This window comes from Carettochelys insculpta, chromosome 5 (genome assembly GCF_033958435.1).
Source record: "Carettochelys insculpta isolate YL-2023 chromosome 5, ASM3395843v1, whole genome shotgun sequence".
NCBI classification, from domain to species: domain Eukaryota; kingdom Metazoa; phylum Chordata; order Testudines; family Carettochelyidae; genus Carettochelys; species Carettochelys insculpta.
In genome coordinates, this window is record NC_134141.1 from 63,332,230 (window position 1) to 63,352,417 (window position 20,188).

The 20,188-nt window shown below is 41.4% G+C and overlaps 1 long non-coding RNA gene across 3 annotated transcripts in view; it reads left to right on the top strand.

The window, feature by feature from the left end:
• The first annotated feature begins 4,449 nt into the window (after nt 1–4,449).
• LOC142013112 (uncharacterized) overlaps nt 4,450–20,188 on the top strand; it is a 35,437-nt gene continuing 19,698 nt past the window's right edge. For all 3 annotated transcript variants that reach the window (XR_012645547.1, XR_012645549.1, XR_012645548.1), the window contains exons 1-2: nt 4,450–4,571; nt 5,932–5,992. This is a non-coding gene — a long non-coding RNA (uncharacterized LOC142013112). The remainder of the gene's footprint in view (nt 4,572–5,931; nt 5,993–20,188) is intronic.

Genomic DNA, 20,188 nt, shown 5'->3' on the forward strand with positions numbered 1-20,188 from the left:
CTTTGTTCAGTGACTTTGCCACTGTACATCTTTCCTGATGCCATCCAATGCATCACCACCAGTCCAAGTATATTACTTCAGTGTATCTCCATCTGCTTCCCAAGCAGCTCTAATTTTCCACTCGCCCACAGTGTTCAAACATTCCATGTTCCAATTGATAATGCATGTTAGTTGTAATTTTCTTTCAGTAGCCAACTTATTGACCCAACCCCAATTGCTTCACTGGTGTTGCAGACTTTGTTCATCTGGGTGACATCCGAGCTGGCATGTTTTATCATTTAGTCATACTGGCTTCAGACTTCCTGGAAAGTGCATCATCACTCATCTGACCAACTCTCCTCCTTTATCCAGGCTTGGGAATGGCATGGAACCCCTAGAGGCTTCATGGCAGAGTGAGAGGCTCTGTGTGTCACCCATTTCCACCTCCACTCTTACCATTTTTCTCCATTCCCTCACCACTGGCCAGAGGTTCAGTGTGTCCTCCATTTTGCCATTCTCAGCATACAATGATCCCCTGTTATTCTATCTCAGTGGTTCAGTGCCTCTCCAACTAGGGAGAAGAAGCAGAGGGAGAAAACCCCGCTGGAAGGGGTTAATGGCTGTTATTAGCTGGTTCTTTGATCTATAGACAATTACAAAGGTGACTGAACCTGCTGGCTCTACTAACCAGCTGTAATGGGCTCCCATTTTTTCCTTTTCAGTTTTCCAATTTTTCACCAAAATCAGTAGGGTTTGACCCATTGGTGCCTAGACCTTTTCCTGAATTGCTGGAATTGATCAGAAACAGACAACCAAAGAAATGCCAAGCAATAGAGTGTGAAACAGGACGGCTTCTCCTGTTAAATTAATGCAAATCCTTCTGTGTACACAACTGTTTTACACATTAGTGCATATTGATTTAGGGTAAGTTGGATTTGAAAAGTGATTTTAAACTGATGCATCTTTTTTGGACAGGCATAAGAACATCAGAACATCCATACTGGAGCAAATCACAGGTCCACCTAGCTCAGAATCTGTCTTCTGACACTAGCCAGTGACAGGTGCCCCAGAGGGAATAAGGAGCTAACTGACAAGTGAGCCACTCACTGTCCCTCATTCCCAGCTTCTGGCAAACAAAGGCTAGGAACACTCCCCATTCCATGAATTTAGTTCTTTGTTTGAATCTTGTTATAGTCTTCGCCTTCGCAACATCCTCTGGCAAAGAGTTCCACAGATTGACTTCATGGTGTCACATCCTTATATTTGTTTTTAAACCTGAAGCCTATTAATCTAATTTGTTGACTCCTAGTTCTTGTGTTATGAAGAGTATACAGGCTTCCTTATTTACTTTCTCTACACTAATCATGATTTTATAGACCTCAATTATCACCCCCAACCATCGTCTTTTCCAACCTGAAAAGTCACAGTCATATTTTCTCTCTTCCTATGGAAGCCATTCCATACCCCTGATCATTTTTGTTTCCCTTTTCTGAATCTTTTCCAACAAGACTGCTGAATGGGGGTAGGGGGAGCACTTACCCCAGGACCCAGCCTTTCAAAGAGGCCTGGAGCTCCAGCCACCACAGCAGCCAAAGTAGCTGTGGCAACTGTAGCTCTGGGCCCCTTTGACAGGCCATGGCAGCGCTGTGTCACTGTTGCATGTGTGGCACTGAGGGAGCATGAGAGAGGGGGCCTATGGCTGACTGCCCTAGGTCCTGCCCCTTTTGCCCTTGGCCCCACCCTTCCTGGGTGCAGGGAGCTGGCCCCTCTTACACCTTGCTGCCAATGGCTGTTGGCGCCACTGAATTCTAATATATCTTTTTTGAGATGGGGAGACCACATCTGCGTGCAGTATTCAAGCTATGGGTGTAACAAGGAAGTGTATGAAGACATATGTTATTTTAGCTTATCTTTTCTATCCCTTTCTTAAGGATTACCAACATTCTGTTTTTACTGATAGTGCACATTGATCTCTTTCTTGATTTGTAACAGCTAATTTACACCCCCTCATTTGATATGTATAGTTGGCATTATGAATAGTCTCGGAGAGGTAGCCATTTTAATCTGTAGCTTCACAAAAAACAAGCAGTCTTGCAGACCTTAAAGACTAGCACATTTATTTAGTTGGCATTATGTTTTCCAATATGCATTATTTTCCATTTACGAACACTGAATTTCATCTGCCATTTCTTGGCCCAGTCACCAAATTTTGAATGGTTTGTTGCTCTTCAGTTTGCCTGGGACTGAACTATACAGAGTAAAACAAAAAAAGCAGTCCTATAGCACCTTAAAGACTATCAATATTATTTATTAGGTTCTTTTTCTCTGTTGTCAGTTATTCTCCAGATCTGAAGAAGCGGGTCTGTCCCATGAAAGTTCATCACCTAATAAATAATATTGATAGTCTGTAACGTGCTATAGGACTGCTTTTTTGTTTTGTGAAGATACAGACTGTCTTGAGTAATTTTATATCACCTGCAACTTTTGCCACCTGTTTACCTTTTTTCAGATCATTTATGAACCTGTTGACTAGGATGGGTCCCAGAAGACAATCTGAGGGGACACTACTAGTTAATCTCTCTCTATTCTGAAAAGGGACTGTTTGTTTCCTTTCTCTAAATCAGTCCATGAAAGGCCCTTCCCTCTTACTCCATGGCAGCTCATGTTGCTTAAGAGCCTTTAGTGAGGAGCCTTGTCAAACGCTTTCTAAGAATCTAAGGCTTAAGGCCTTAGTTCTAGCTAGAGACTGTCCAATATCTGCTGTCCCTTACCATGAGTAGTCATTTACACCAATGCCAGTAGTAAAAGACACTTTCTCATTTACTAGTATTTACATCTACTTTGTGCACTAGTGTAAATGGCCACACCTGCTGCACTGCAACAGAGAATTAGACCTATACTGGGTTTTTTCTACAATTGTAGCATTTCTTTCAATCTGCTGTGTATTTCTCTGCGTCAGCATGTGGTGCTGATCTAACCGATGTCTCTGCATATCAATGTGGTGTGTCTGTGCTTTTGTGTTCCGCTTGTGCCCTTCTGGTGTGTGCCTTTCCCTTTTGTGCCCCATTGTTGTCTGGCATGCTGCTGGTTTCGTGTCACTATATAAGCTACCGTACTGTGTATTTCTGTCACTTTGTAAAAATATCGTTTATATATACAGCGGTGGCTTGTAGCCCTCAACATGGACCAGGGCCCCATTGTTGGGTGCAACATAAACACAGAACCACGTGGTGGTTTGCTGTGCTAGGTCTCTCTCTGTATCTGTGCCCTTGCTCTGTATTTGCATGTCACTGTGTTTCTGTGTCTCTACTTCCCTGTCTCTGCGTTGCAGCACGTTGTCACTGCGCGGCTTTCCGGTATTGTGCTACCTGACAGGTCTCTGACGTGCGCCTCTCCGTGTCCCGGGGAGCTGGCCTGTGGTTACAGCAGGCTGAAATAGAAGGGGGCGCGCCCAGACCCTGGCCCCGCAGAGCAGCCGCCCCACCGCTCCCGGTCAGGAGCTGGCGCTGGGCCCCCTGCGGCTGCCCGGGGGGGTCGCAGAAGGTGCTCTGCTCTGGCTGCCTGGGGGCAGCGCCGGCAGGAGCTCCGCAGTCCGGGGGTGCGGCACGTGCCTGTCCCGGGGCTCAGTCTCCTCCGCTCCGGTCCATTCCCCCCACCCCACCCCGCCAGGCGCAGGCGCAGGCGCAGGCGAGGCAAAGCGGCGGCAGCGCCTCCCTCCCCTTCGCCTCAGATGCCCTTTGCTACCGCGGCAGGTTTATTATTACAGCGCGGGCTGCGGGCTCCCTCCTCCCGCTGGAGCTGGCAGGGCGCCGCGGTTGTGCAGCTCCTTGGCCAGCCTCCCCGCCTGGCACCCCACCAGCCCGGCTCCGGACTATACGTCTGGCAAGCGGCAGCCCCTCTCGGCGGAGGAGAGGGGTTGATCGACGGCCGCGCGGGCCAATGGCAGCTCGCTCCGCCCCCCCGCCAGGCGCTCAGGCCCAGGCACGGGGCTGGCAGCGCCTCCGGAGGAAGAAGGGGAGGGGCGAGGGGAGCTGTGCCGCGCCAAGGCCGGCCCCGCCCGCGAGGCTGCCGCCGCCGGGTTGCCAGCGCTCCCCGCAGTCCGCGCGCCGCGATTGGTCGGCCGGCCGGCTGGCTGGCTGCTAGACGGCGGGGGGACTTTGAGTTGAGGATTATTGCAGACTAAGCAGTCTGGCTCTGCAGCAGCGAAGCCGAGGGGAGGGGATGGAGGGAAGGAAGTGGGAGGGGGGGAGTTCGCGGGTGTGTGTGTGTGTGTGTAACTGGGGGGAGCTGGCGGCCAGCCAGCCACCATCAGAATTAGCTCATTGTTCATAGACCCAGCACAGGCAACCAAACCCGAGAGAGGGAGAGAGACTTTCTCCCAGCCGCCCCCACCCCCTTTTCTTTTTTTTTTTTCCTCCGAGGCTGCTGCACTTTGGAAGAGGTGCAGTCATTCTTTCCCCACACCCCCAACCCTTCCCACTCCCCCCACCCCAGCTATAAATTCCCTTCTGGAGCACGCTGCCCCCTTCTTAATCCACATTTGTGTTTCAGATCATGTAGAAAGGACAGAAAGGGAGCAGGGGCTTTTGTCTGTAAGTATATGCAATTCCAATCCACAGCTCGGAGAGATCTGCATCCCCTCCCTCTCTTTCTTTGTTTCTTTTCCTTTCTTTTTGCCCTCGGCTGGACTCGGCTGCAGCAAATTCACTCTCCTCGCCCCTCTCCACATTTCCAAATAGGCTTGCTTAAAGAAGAGGAGAAATGTGCAGTTACATATTTGCTTAACTCTTTCTGCTTTACGGCTGGATTTTGGAGCGGGATTTTTATACACCAGTGTGGAAAATAGGCAGGGCTTTTCCGAAGCTGTTAGCCCTCCAGTTTTTGCAATCATAATTCTGAAAATGCAGTTTTAAAATCGGCAGCACTTTGCTGTGCTAGCCTACACGCCCGGCTCTCGGGTGGGATTTTCTCCCCCTTTTCGCCTCCCTGAGAGTGGATTCCTCTCAAACTGCCGGGGGATATTTTTAGAAAGCGGTCATTCTTGTAGCAACGTCCTGCATTTTTGCATGTGCAGCAATTAAAAAAAGCAGCCAAACTTAAGTGGTTTTTGTGCAGATTTAGTGATCTTTTAGCAAACGTTTATATACATGTATCTACATAGGAACTTGGAGGCTTGTATCTAGTTTTGTGTGTACGTATGCGTGTGAAAGTTGTAACTAATTATATTGTAGATATGCATACACTGTGTAACTTAATATGATTAGTATAAGAAATTTTATTCCATATATACTAATGTTGCCACCAGTGATGAGATGGAGCAACTGTGCTGTGCATGTAGTAAATAAAGTGGGGATTGCATTGTAGTACTGTAATGTAGCATTTAGACGAAATGGCATAACGTTAGACATTATTTTCTTATTTAAGAATTGGGGGAGTGGGTCGGTGTGTGTGTGTGTGTGTGTGTGTGTGTGTAAGAGAGGCAAAGGGGTTACGTAATGCAGTGCTGTTTCCAAAAATCTGCACACTGGACCATAATATTTTATGAAAGTGTGACTTATTTTTACTGTCTTGATTGCAGACAGTTATAGCTGGTAGTAAGTGTGGGAACAATGAACAATCTTTACATTCAGCACAGAATGATCTATTTTTGTCCTCTTGTCTGGTGGGTTAAGCATTCGGTATGGTGCACTTCAAAGATGTGCAGGGTGCTAAGAATAGCGCGGGGCTTTGCAAATCCAGGTACCAGGGATTCCTTTGTCCTATATTTAAGCCTTTAGACCACTGAAGCACATAGCAGTATGCTATACAAATGCACATATCATTAGAATAATTTGCATGCCTTTTCATTTTAGCCTCTGAAGCATACATTTAACCAGCATTATAGCAAATGATCCAAAACGTTATGAATTTTGTGACAATTGTGGTGATACATTTTTTTTAAATCATTTGTAGATTGGTCTCTTTGTGCTACTGGAGTGAAACTGCAGTCCCAAGACCTAAGAGTCTAAAAATGGTAAGAATTAGCTGTTTTAGCAAAGAATCAGTAGTTTCCCATGCTATCAAATACCAGAAGTAACCTCCTTCCCTCACACTTACCACATGCAGAAATGTGACCTTTAAGGACATCCTTTGGGATTCTGGGGATTTGCCACACCATGATTAATGTACACTGAAAGCCTTTGTGAGTTGGAGCTTACATTTTTAGACATTTTGAACAGAAACCCAAAATCAGTCTTCATGCAATAAGGTTTATTTAATCAGAACAAGAGAAAATGTTTACTGTGTTGCAAAGAAACACATCATAAGTTCCATAGATGAGAATCAGCAACATGCTATGAGGACTGTCACAAAAACAAACAAACAAAGAATTGGGTCATTGCATATAGCAGATACTTAAAATGCCAAATAAATTTGCTTTTTTAGGAGATAAATTTTGAAAAGGAAGACCTCTTTGGAAAACTAACTGGTCCCCAAAAGAGAAGGGTTGGTCTCTGCTCAGCTAAATTGAGGTTATCAAGGTGACTGAATGTAGACTGTAATTACTGATCAACATAACAACAATTACATGATTTAAATTTCCCACTCAGTATTTTTCATTATAATTTTATTTTTATGTATTTTATACTATATTTTTGTATCTAAAATAAATATTTTAATCTTAAAAGTCAAACATGGTAACCTCTAATCATAAATGTAGGATTTTTTAGCACAGGAGATTCTAAGTTTGAAGGTGATAGCCCTCAGACAGTAGGACAAAGACTGAAGAAAGATGTCTTTAGGTGGGTTTTTTATTACTATTATTGGATCTCATAAGGCTAATTGAGTAAAATTTGGTATTTCTTGTCCCAGTATTACTTTTGATTGAGAATGTGCCTATTATTAGGAAAGGTTGGGACACAAAATTGATACACCTAGGCTGGTACACAAACAGGGTTATCAGAATTCAGTTTATTTTTTAAAATTGATGGATAATATTAAGTATTTTTTAATCCTCAATTGAAATGTTCACTGTTGGGCAAAATTATGGGGGGATGGTCTGACAGCAGCTATTGGGATTCAAAGCGCTGATGCTTTATAATAGTTAAAACACAAATTGTCTTCCCATGTCAGAACATACAAAATAAACAGCGTGAACTCAAACTGTGAGAAGTTCTCAAGCAGCATTTTTTCTTTCTTTGCCTGTCTGTGAATTGCAGTTATATTTTTTCAGTTTATATGTACAGTAAAATCAGTGGTTACCAAAACTGATAAAACTTTTAATTTTTTCCAGTTTATACAATAAATGCTGTCATCAAGCTTCTTAGAAGAACTCATTAGTAGTCACAGGGCAAAATTGTGTGCTAATTTACAGAGGTGCCATCACAGTGTCTGAAGTGGAATCATATATGGTGTGTATTAGCTCAGAGTATGGTGTGAAATGTGAGGCATCCAAGTACAATATTACATGCAGATAGAATTAAATTGGTTAGGATAAATTATATTTGTCTTATTATTTTGTTGAAAATTGTCATGATGCAAAATTTATTATGAAGGCTACTTTTCTTATTTGTCTACTGAAATTTTGTCATTTGTATCTTAAAACAAGTCACACAAAACCTCTTCTTCCTGGAGTCCACTTTTATGGCAATATTTAACTCTTCTTCATATAAATAAATAGTATGGTATAGGGAATTGGAAAAGGAAATAAATAGAAATCATGTTAACAGTCTTTCAATTTGCACCAATTTTGGAGTTTCCTATAGACTGGGGAAAATGATGGTTAGTATCCTGCTAGCACTAAGGGAAACAAACTGCCCACATTTTGTAAAGATTGATACTAATCTTGAGATAACAGGCAGATATGAATTTGAACAGGTGACATGAATTTGACACTTGTAACAAATGTTTCCCCAATTTAGGGAAAAAGTGCCAACTGATTTTTGCCAGCAAATAGTTCTATAAATCAGAGCAGTATGGATGCCAGTACCTAACATATGAGTTATATCTGTCCAAATGCAGATAAATCAACGCTAATTACCCTTATTTGTTAAGTTTTTTCCATTGTTACCACTGTATTGCAACCTAATAGACATTTCAGTTGGTTGGTCTTGGAAATTTGTGGAATGCCAAGTTCCATAACTTTTTTGTGATACTTCAATATTTCTGTGATACTTCAATATTTTGTGATACATCAATATTTCGGCATGAGAGAGACCAGATTCCCCCTGGCTTGCACCTTGTGCAAAATTGCTTAAGGTGTAAGTCTTGGCACAATTTGCCTTGCAAAGTTTCCACCGCTCCTCTTTTTGGGCACGCTAACACTGACTGTAATGGAATCTGACCACTGACATATTTATTTCATTACTAAAGTGGACATAGTTGCCATTGACATAGTAATAGCGTAGTCGTTTATTCTAAGCATGTTTTTGGAGTTCCAACAGGCAGGATTTTTCTTTCTTTTTAAATGTTAAAAATAATAATTTACCTGCATTGGACTGAATGGTGCTTCCATGCAGTTGTTAAGAACTTTTACCTGCCTTAGGTATTGCTGCAGAATTAAAGGTTTAGTCCTGTTTTTACTGAAGTCAGTGGAAGTTTTAGTGTTAGACTTCAATGGGAACACTTTTAGCCCATTTCTTTTAAGCTTTTCCTTTTTGACCAAAGGAAGCTGTATTATTTATTTGGTTAAACCTACAGTAAATTTTAAAAGTGGTTATTATTGGCTTGTTTAGTGGCACAAATCCATCCTTTCCATGACTACCCTGAAGTCTGTTCACTTCTGTAGGAGTTCTTGTATATACTTGTTCCTATTAAAATGTATTTCACAGAATGTATAATTTCAAACATCTTAGAGGCTCAATATTCAGTATTTGCTTATTTAGGTGGCTTTTTCTGGATTTACGTTTATGATATGCTAGTAACAGATTAAAGAATTTTTCCTAGCACTGTGTGATATTAACACCGATAATAAATTTAAAAGGGTTTAGAAGACAGGAGAATGTATATAGTTTTCTTCTGTGGATTTTTGGAGACATTTCACGCATCTGGTGTAGTTTAAAAGAAACTTTAAGGGACCAGTCCTTAGCTCGTATTACTTCAATTCCCTTATTCATTTATTTCATTGTGAAGTTAAAAAAAGACCCCTTTTTACTTCTTTATAATGTGTAAAGGGCTGACATGTTGGGTTTTCTTCTTCCCTGTGCCCCACCTTTCAAGGTTAGAATATCAGGTTATGGCTAACCTTTTTACTGGGACAATATAAATGAGTTTTCACTGCAAATTGGAAAGAGAAGGGATTTTTACCAGTTTTTTTATTTAAAAAACTCCTTATCATTTGCTTTTATTAAAATCTATTTAACTCATACTTAACAGATGGAAGAAAAGATATGTCAAAGATTCAACACACTGAGCATTCAGTTAAGGGCTAGAAAGGCTTTCAGTCCGCATGTTGAGGTCCTTCAGGAAGATCTGCAGCAAAATCTGAAAAGATAAGACTTTTATGTGGAGGGTAAAAGTGAGCTGGTGGTGGGGAAATTACTCAGGACATTCACGTATATCACAAAGAAGCAAGAAACAGCACAAGCCTGCACTTTTTTCCTCTTCTCCACACTCCCTTTGCAGATCATCTTTTCAGTATAAAGAGAACTTGCAAAAAATGGTGCTAAGAGATGTGTTTATGGCTATGTCTACACAAGAAGCTTCTGTTGACAGAAATCACTGTTGGAAGTGATTTCCCAGGAAAACTTCTGTTGACAGATTGCATCTACACATAAAAGAAAATCAAAAGAGCAATCCTCTTTGGTAGCAGAGGGCAGCTAGACTGCCTGGCCCTCTCTTGGCAGAACAGCTACCAGAAGCTCTGCAAACAGGGCTGCTCATTGAGCCAGGAACCCTGTCTGTCAACAGAAGGGCCCCAGAGCATCTTCGCGGCTGTTTTTTCAACAGAACACTGTCAAGAGAGGTGTTATACCTGAACAGGGAGAAGTGTAGCGCTGCTGGTGGAAGTGCCAGGTTTTGTTGACAAAGCGCATTTTGCATGAAGATGTGCCACAGTTTTTCCTGAAAAAAGCCTCTCGTGCATTCATAGCCTGTGAGAATAAGTCCAGGTGACCTCAGTGGGTGTTATGATTTATGTGTCAGTGACCAAATAAATCCTTTAGAATTCAAATCTGATATATGTGAGGAAAAAATTAATGTAAAACAAGTTAAATTTCAGTACAGGCCATTATTTTCACCAAGGAACATCACTGTATGCTAACATTCTTTTAAATCAATACTGCGTGCTGCCATACCATGCAGTATTGGTATATTGACCAAGAACGTTGGGTCAGTTGAAGCGTTAGCATTTCTAGGAATGTGTTATTGGTAGTATTAGATCAGTTGACACCTGTAACAGCAACATTTGTATTTTTGGTATGGAGGGACATTCGTAGGCCGCTTCTACGCAGGCCACTCTCCTCAAAAGTGGCATGGTAATACATGGCCCAAAATATGCTAATGAGGCATAGATACAAATTCCCCGTACCTCATTAGCATAACATCACGTGATTTGGCATCCAGAAGACTGTTCTTCCAGACTCCAAAACGCCGTTTAGAAGCGCAGCCCCGGGGGTCTTCCAGAAGGAAGTCCTTCTTCCAGAGGCCCCTTCTTCCCAAAAATTTTTGGGAAGAAGGGGCCTCTGGAAGAAGGACTTTCTTCCGGAAGCTCCCCCAGGGCTGTGCTTCTACACGGCATCTTGGAGTCCGGAAGAACGGTCTTCCGGACTCCAAATCATGTGACATTATGCTAATGAGGTGCAGGGAATTTGCATCCATGCTTCATTAGCATATTTTGGGCTGTGTATTACCATGCCACTTTTGAAGAAAGTGGCCTGTGTAGAAATGGCCATATAGATCTTACTGCTAACTCTTTCTTGACTTCAGACTTTGAGAGAATTTGAAAGCTCCACTGTGAGTTGTCCTGGTATTAAAAACAATGTAGGTGTGCTGTGGCAGAGATTCACCCAAGTGAAAAGGTGTTAGATTCACTGCTGGTGAAGCATCTGCTCCTAGCTGATCCAGGGTCTCACTGGCTAAACACCTTTTGCTCCTCATTTGGAAGAAGGACAATGTGATGGAAACATATTGGAAAGAAAACACTGGAGGAAGCTAATTTAGGATAAGGTGTTGGCATATGCAAGTTTAAATGGGATATTGGGAAACAAATTATTAGAATATACTAACAAAAGTTACAGAAGAATATTTAGTAACTTGGTAATAGTTTTAATGGTGTGTTTGATTTTAATCAAATGAAAACATGTGAAGAAACGTTTTTGCAAAATACAGTACAGGTTGAAACTATCTAATCCAGCCCCCACGGGACCTTACCCATGCCAGAAGAAAGAATTTGTTGGACCATGGGAGGTCTATATTATCTAGCAGCATTAGCAACACTTCCACTGCTTACTGGGCTTAGAAGACATTTAGGGGTAAATTACAACTAAGTAACAGCACAGAACACTGACAGCTAGGACTGGTGGCTGTAAACAAACTTTATGGGACCATGGCAAACTTGGCCACGCCCATAATAAGTGGCCATCCAGCTAACTAAAATCATGTTGAATTACGGATGTTGCTGGATGAGAGAGTTCTGGATTAGAGAGATTCAACCTGTATAATGAACCCAGTGACACCAGAACGACTGACTTTGCCTAAACATACAAAAGTATCCAGAATCAGACTGGAAGGATGAAAGTACCGTTAATACTGTCTTGCTAGGGGCATGAAAAGAAATGCAGATCAAGGTTGTGTAAAGAAGTGTCACATTTATCCAACACAAATACATATGTTTGTAACAAAATTCCAGAATTGAAACAAAAAATGGACTTGAAAATTGCAGAATTTTTTTATAGCTGTAAAATTCCCTTTTTTGGTCACTAAGCATCCAACTTTTCAAGCAATGATCAGCTGCCTAAGGCTGGGCTACAAAGCACCAATCAAAAGCAGGTAACAGTTGAAATGTTACATCCAGGTACAGATGGCTTGTGGGTGGAAGCACACAACAGATTACATGGAAAAGCAATTACATTAATACAAAATGGCTAATGTTATGTGCACAGTGACCAAGAAATAGCTAACTGCCTGTATCAGTATGTTAGACTGTAACCAGTAAAGTGACTGGAGAGTAGTATGCTACACGGACAAGAAAGAGGGGCTAAAACATTAGCAAATGAACTGTAGAGTTGTGTTGTTAAAACCTACCTGGGGAGAAAAAGATGCAGAATATGAGAACTGGTGTGGAAGATGACGACGACCCTTTGGTTACGTTTGGATGTGCCTCAGTTTGGCCAACTTGAACAAGATGTTATTCCAAAGGATGCTGCTGAAACATGCAGATTTATAAAAGTATTTTTGTAATCCCCATCAGCCTGGTTAAAAATAACAAAATTTGTAAAACCCCAAATCTCTGGTGACATATAATGGAATAGTCATATAACTTGCCTGGAAACATATGTTAGAAACTGGTCTCATTATCTCAGGGTTGCAAATGATCATAAGGCAGAACTTGAAGATAGAATGATCAGTCTAATTAATCATCATGGGATTTAGTGGAAGTAAAGAACATGATCAGTAAGTGGGAACCAGTTGCTGTAGCATTTGACACACTCCAAAGGGACACACAAACAATTGCTGTTGCATGAAAAATATGTTTGGATCTAGTGATGCTGAAAATCTTGCGCCATACAAAGCAAAAGCACAAAAAAGATTTCAGGAGGCAATTACACCTTCATGCATATTGGCAAAGCTTCCTTTCTCCAAAATATTTTGCAAAGAAATTGTCATGTGCACAAGAAGAAACTACAAGGCAGAGGTTGCTCAGCAAAAATCCTAACTTGCTTTTAAAATAAAAGGAAATCTGTATTAAAAAATCAGTGTTTTTATCCACTATCAAAGAAGAGAATTTCTCCTGTAATATGGTGGAAGAACTTGAAGAATGCTGATATTACATCTGACTTCATAGAATTTGTAGTGTAAGTGCATCAGTGTGCAGCAAGGGTAGAATACACTTTTTTTTTTCAATTTTTGTATATATAGCCATTCAATACTGAAGGATATTCTCAGCTTTTCTACTAAAAAGGTTGGTGTTCTCCTGCAGAATGCTGCATGGCCAAATGGACATGGGCTGGTAGTCTGTAACCTGCATACGTCTGAGTACCTAATGCTTCAGGTCTACAACTCTGCATTATCATTGTTTCCACATATTGAATGTTTGAATTTTGTTTATATAATGCCAAAAACTGAACTGACGCATTAAATGTATAGCTTCCTTGAAAAAATACCTAACCAATAACTATACAGACATGACAGTGTTCAGTACTGTAATTACATATATTACTATTATGCTACTGCAGCTTTAATTTTTATTTGTGAAATTATAAATCAGTCTGCCTTATGGACCTCCAATTTGAATTAATAACTAAAACTAGGTCTAATGTGGTGTATATTAATGAAACTATTTTTAACATAGAAAATGCCTGAAACTAGGACTAACTAGTTTTTCCAGACCTGTAGAAACCTGTGCTACATACCATGCCATCCATGAGAGGAAGGCAGGTCTCACCACTAAGAAGGGGAGACAGCACACCTGCATTTGAATGCTGGTGGAGCGGGTGGGGAAGGGGAAGGGGAAGGGGCTAGAGTGGATGGTGGCAAGGAAAATGAGCATCTAGTTTCTGTCTAGAAGCTCAAAAGGAAATTAATTATACGACTGTTCAAGTTGGTTGAATAAATGTATGCAATGCCTTAATTTTTGTATTAAAAATCTCATTGTGGTTTAATCTTTCTGAAAACAGGTTACTCATGAGTCGCTGTATATAGCAGGAGCAGTTTATGATTCCTACTGTTGCACAGAACTTAGCTAAGTTTTGTTGGGACAAATGCTGACAGCCTTACTGTATAATCTGTGAAGATCATTGACACTGATAATTGTGACAGAGAGGCATCTGTACATATTTCAGCCATGTCCTGATGAATATAAAGAGAATGTGGGACTATGAATGGGCACTGAATCCAGATTACTAGTAGACCCACACAGGCCAAACTTAACCTGGGTTTCATGCATGATAAAGCAGGCCCCCAATGCATCAAAAAAGCCCCCAGTAAGCACGTATAACTTGTGGAATACTGAGCATGGGGGCTAGAGATGAGATCTCCTGCATGGTGGGTCACAACACTAGTCTCTAGGCAGTATCACATGTTGAAGTTAGTGATGCTGCAGAAGTTTAGCCAAGTGTATAATTTGGCCCACAGAGGTAGAAAGATCAGTTCCAAAATTTTATCATTCTGAACATGACTGTGGGGTGGATTTAAAAAAAAACAAAAACGTGCTTATATATTGTACACAGGACACTTCTATGGTTTAATTTAGTACCTTTATTACTGAAGAATTGAGATTAAAGGCATTTTTCCAATCTCAAACAAATGTAATGAAATAAAATTTAACTGCTTAGAATTTTTCAAGTTGAGCTGCTTACAGTTGCAGACAAACTAAATAAACTAAGACATGGGTTCTCAACCTTATTCTATCTGAGCCTCCCCCACCCCCAACATACTATAAAAACTCCACAGCTCACCAGTACCACAGCAACTGGTTTTCTGTATGTAAAAGCCAGTCAGCATGAGGGGGAGCAAGGAGGGCAGTTGTCTTGGTCCCTATGCCGCAAGGGCCCCTCGCAAAGGTACATTGCTCAGGCTTTGGCTTCAGTGCTGTGTGGAGGGGCTCAGGCTCTGGACTTCACCCCCATGTGATGGGGTTTCAGCTTTTTGTCCTGAGCCCCAGCAAGTGTAATGCTGGCCCTGCTTCATGGACCCTCTGAAACCTGATGGTGACCTTCTAGGGGGGCCTCAGTCCCCTGGTTGAGAACCATTGACCTAAGGGCTGGAACAGTTCAGGTGACAGGAGTCCAAACCATACAGCAAGGACTCTCTGAAGTTGAAGTTTAAATTGTTATTTTTATCCCGTTTGTCTCAGACTGTTTTTTCGTAGACTTTGTTCAAAAAAGCAAAAATATGAAAAGTTAGAAAAAATAAATTTGTTCACACAGCCATGATAGTTCGCTATCAGAAAGCAGGGTTCAGAAAACACCAGCCAATAGAAAATTGTTTCCAGTGCAGTTTCACTGTCCTATACTGACAAAAATTGGATTATTTGCTGAGTGTGGCTAGAGGGAGGGAGTGAGAAATGTAATTAGCATGTCCCTGAAGGATGGCATAAAAATAATTCACAGAGGTAGACAACATAGATGGGGGCAAAATATTGAAATAAAAATTAAAATGTAGGCTATGTTGAACAAAGATTTATTCATCAGTGGATGCTTCATTAAAACTTACTGGGAGTGGGGAAATGTTGGAAAGGTGCAAAAATGTTCTCAAATGTTTTAAGTGGAATGATATAAAAAAATTGTGTGTGGCACAAAATGCAGATTCAGCTGCTAGATTGGCAAATGCACTTTAGTATTACTGAAAGAGTCCCTGTGTAGAAGTTCCTTTGATGGCTACTGTTGTTTCCATATCTAAACATTACACTTTTTAAAATCTGACAACACATTTATTTTTTATCTTACAGAAAAAAAGATGCATTTGGAGTAATTTTGTTAAAACTAAACTCTTTTCTGTATAATCATATAGCACACGTTATGGATATTTTTGAAAACAAATAATGATGTTTGGGTATTTGTATTAAAATTATTAAAAATCTTTACTTAATATGTGCATTATTCCTATAAAAGAATTATGGAATTTTTATATTGTAATTTCCAAAAGCATATGTTGCCCATTTTTTGCCATCAGATACCTGCTCAAAGATTGTTAAGCTTTCCTTTATGTTGACATAAATGATCCTGGTGATAAATTCTCCAGTATAGAAGTAGTGGGTGGGTGTAATGCTTGATTACCAGAAGGTGATCCTACAACAATTTGGAAGTGCAATAATATTGGCAAGTTCTTTTACACTTAAAGCTGTCAGCTAAGGAATTAAATAAAACCACAACACCGTCATCACAAAAAACAGTGCTTGCCTGGCAAACTATTTTCATTGATATATTTTGCTTTCCAATTGTCTGGGTCTCACATGATGTATTATGTTATTTACAGCATATGTGACAGAACACAGCCAAATGTTAGAATACTTAGCACAATGCTGCACAAAGCCTATATTGCAACCTGTTTCACTGAGACAGAGAATGCTTGTCAGGAAAGTTGAAATTATTTCTTACCCTTTTATGTAAAGCACCTTTACATCTGTGATGTCTGTCTGAGATAGAGGTGACAGAAGGAGAGTGCCCTATATGTAATCCAGCTTTCAGTCCTGTGGTCTAAAGGTAGGCATACACAGCAAAGAAAAATTCATGGCTGGTCCATGCCAGCTGAGTCAGTCTCACAGAAGCTGTGGGGCTCTTTTGTTGCTTACCTTGCTGTGTTTACTTCTGGGCTCGGGATGCAAAGTGGGAGGGTCCCAGAGCCCAGATCTAGCCTGAGAGTCAGTGTTGGCTAGTATGGACCAGCTGTGAGTTTTTCTTTGTTGTGTAGACATATGTAGAATATAATCTCAGAAAAACCTTCCTATATATTTATATATGAAAACAAGAAGAGCTTTTTTTTCCCCCTTCTGGCATGTTTGGAGAATCAGGCGTGCTCATGAGTCAAACATTCAGGTTAATGGAGAAGGAGGGAGTTTAGGTGCTGGGGGGAAAGGAGGGATCAGGGCTGGGGGTTGAGGTATGGGAGAGGGTTTGGGGTGAGGGTTCTGGGAGGGAATTTTGGTGTGGGAGGGGGTTTCTTTCAGAGAGATGAGCTACTGTAGGGGTCTTGGGTGCCAGATCTGGGCAGTGTTCAAATCAGGCAGCTCCCTGCAAGTGACATGTCCCTGCTGCTCCTAGACAGAGTAGGCATGCCCCCAACAGCTCCCATTGGCTGCAATCCCTGGCCAATGGGAACAGCAGAGCCAGTGCACAGAGTGTGGGCAGCACATGGAACCCCCGTGGTCATGCCTCTGCCTAGGAGTACCAGGGGCATGCCAGGGCCTGCAGGGAGCCGTGTGGAACCAGGGAGGGAATCTGTCAGCCCCACACCGACCAGACTATACACTGGATTTTAAATGAAAACCAGAAATTCTAGTTGATAGGGTTTTCTGGTTGGCAAAGTGTGGGATGACATAGCTATTATTGTATATGTGAGTTATTTGTCAAGGTAGTTTTTTTTTGTTTGTATGCTTTAAGATGATATTCTACAGTAAGGGTCCCAGATACTGCAGTAACCTGCTGTAAATTGTAGTGGGACTATTACTATGGAATCTTTTTTATTTCCGAGGTAAGGGATGTAAGTGTCAGGGTATGTCTTGGAGGGTTCCTCTTTCCGAATAGCCAGCCCACCTTATCATTGCAGTGAGTTGTCCATAATGAGTGTATAGTCCATAATGAACATTTATCAGGCTAATTCAACTGTCTCTGAAACAAGAATACTGCCAGCTAAGCTACAGAGAAGCTAGGTAAGCTGAGGATATTTTGGGCTAATTTTGTAAGATGCCTTAGCTGTATGTCATAGAATCATCAAATACTAGGACTGGAAAGGACCTTGAGAGATCATTGGGTCCAGCCTCCTGCCCTCATGGCAGGACCAAGTACTGTCTAGACCATCGCTGATAGACATCTATCTAACCTGTTCTTAAATATCTCCAGCGATGGAGATTCCACAACCTCCCTAGGCAATTTATTCCACTGTTTGACCACCCTGACAGTTAAGAACTTTTTTCTAATGTCCAACCTAAACCTCCCTTGCTGCAATTTAAGCCCATTGCTTCTTCTATCGTCAGAGGCCAAGAAGAACAAGTTTTCTTCCTACTCCATATGATACCCTTTTAGATACCTGAAAACCGCTATCATGTCCCCCTCTCAATCTTCTCTTTTCCAAATTAAACAAGCCCAATTCTTTCAGTCTTCCTTCCTAGGTCATGTTCTCTAGACCTTTGATCATTCTCATTGCTCTTTTCTGGACCTTTTCCAATTTCTCCACATCTTTCTTGAAATGCAATGCCCAGAACTGGACACAATACTCCAACTGAGGCCTATCCAGTGCAGAGTGGAGCAGAAAAATGACTTCTTGTGTCTTGCTCACAACACACCTGTTAATGCATCCCAGAATCATGTTTGCTTTTTTTGCAACAGCATCACCCTGTTGACTCATATTTAGCTTGTGGTCCACTATAACCCCTTGGTCCCTTTCTGCCATACTCCTTCCTAGACAGTCACTTCGCATTCTGTATGTGTGAAACTGATTGTTCCTTCCTAAGTGGAGTACTTGGCATTTGTCTTTATTAAACTTCATCCTGTTTGCCTCAGACCGCTTCTCCAATTTGTCCATATCATTTTGAACTTTGACCCTATCTTCCAAAGCAGTTGCACCCCTCCCAGCTTGGTATCATCTGCGAACTTAATAAGCATACTTTCTATGCCAATATCTAAATCGTTGATGAAGATATTGAACAGAAACAGTCCCAAAACAGACCCCGGCAGAACCCCACTTGTTATACCTTTCCAGCGGGATGGAGAACCATTAATATCTACTCTTTTGGTATGGTTATGCAGCCAGTTTTGCACTTACCTTTTAGTAGCCCCATCTAAGTTGTATTTACCTAGTTTATTGATAAGAATATCAGGTGAGACCATATCAAATGCCTTAGTAAAGTGTAGGTATACCATGTCCACTGCTTCTCCCTTTTCCACAAGGCTCGTTATCAAAGAAAGCTGTCAGATTGGTTTGACATTATTTGTTCTTTGCAAATCCATGCTGGCTGATCCCTATCACCTTACCACCTTCCAAGTGTTTTTGTAGATGATTTCCTTAACTACTTGCTCCATTATCTTTCCTGGCACAAAAGTTAAACTGACTGGTCTGTAGTTTCCTGCATTGTTCTTATTCCTCTTTTTATAGATGGGCACTATATTTGCCTTTTTCCGGTCTTCTGGCATCTCTCCTGTCTCCCATGATTTTTCGAAGATGATAGCTAAAGGTTCAGATACCTCCTCTATCAGCTCCTTGAGTATTCTAGGATGCATTTCATCATATCCACTTCCACTGTACTCCAACGGCATATGGGGGATTATGCCTGTAGGAGAGCATGTGCTTGCACAATCACCCTGGCTATATCTAGATTGCAGGCTTCTGTCAGGAGCCCAGAGATCTCCTGATGGAAGTCTGCCATTCCGGGAGTCATCTGCTGATATCCCGATCATCCTTGTTCCATAAGAAAGAAGAGGTGTCGGCAGAGGGGTTTTTCCCAAATTTGGCTCTGTGTAACCTCTCCTGACAGAACTGTTGGCAAGAGATACGCAAATGCCTTGAGCAATTAGAAGATCTTTGGCCAACGGATCTCTTCAGTCGAGACATAGCCCCTCTTTCAAGTGTTACGCCAGCAGAAGACAACTGAACATTCTGCTTTTACGGCAAATTCAATTAAGCATTTCAAACATAGCAAAACAATTGTTTTAACAGGTGTGAAAGTAACCAAAATAATAATAAAAATAGAATCTGCCTTGATATATCTCATTTTCTAAATGTATAGTGAGTCTGATCTCCTTTGCACTACTCTTCATCATCAGTACAAGCCTCACACTGGGGCGTATCAACACAACATCTTAAAATGCCACACCCTTTCAGTGTTGCAGTATTCATCATGTGACAGGTCTTTCTAATGACTGCTGTGTCGCTGTTCAGTTAACGACATGAATGTTTGTTGCACAAAGGAGTTTCTTATTTTTAAGTTTCATGTTGTCCTGCTAAGGAAAAGGGTGCAGTGGGAGACACCAGCCTCGCCTCTATTTCTCCCAGTTAATCTGTTCCAAGATATTAGTGAAATAATCCTTTACAGCTCAATTATTTTCAAATAACAAGTATATGTATGTGTGACTGGTAGGTGTGAAGGAAATGGTACTATACTGTTGTAGTTTTCCTCAATGAAATCATGTGCATTTTGGCTGATTTTTATCTAACACGGGTGCACAAAATGAGGGTGCTCCCCATTGTTGGGGGGGCATGAAATTTCATAAAGGGCTGCAGCATGATCAGCTGCTGGGCATCAGGCTTATCCATCTCATTAAAAATGTTGAAATATGGTACTGCTTTTATGTATGTGTGTTCACATTTATATACCAGTTAATAAAGTTGTACATTCTACATACTTACTTTATTACATGTG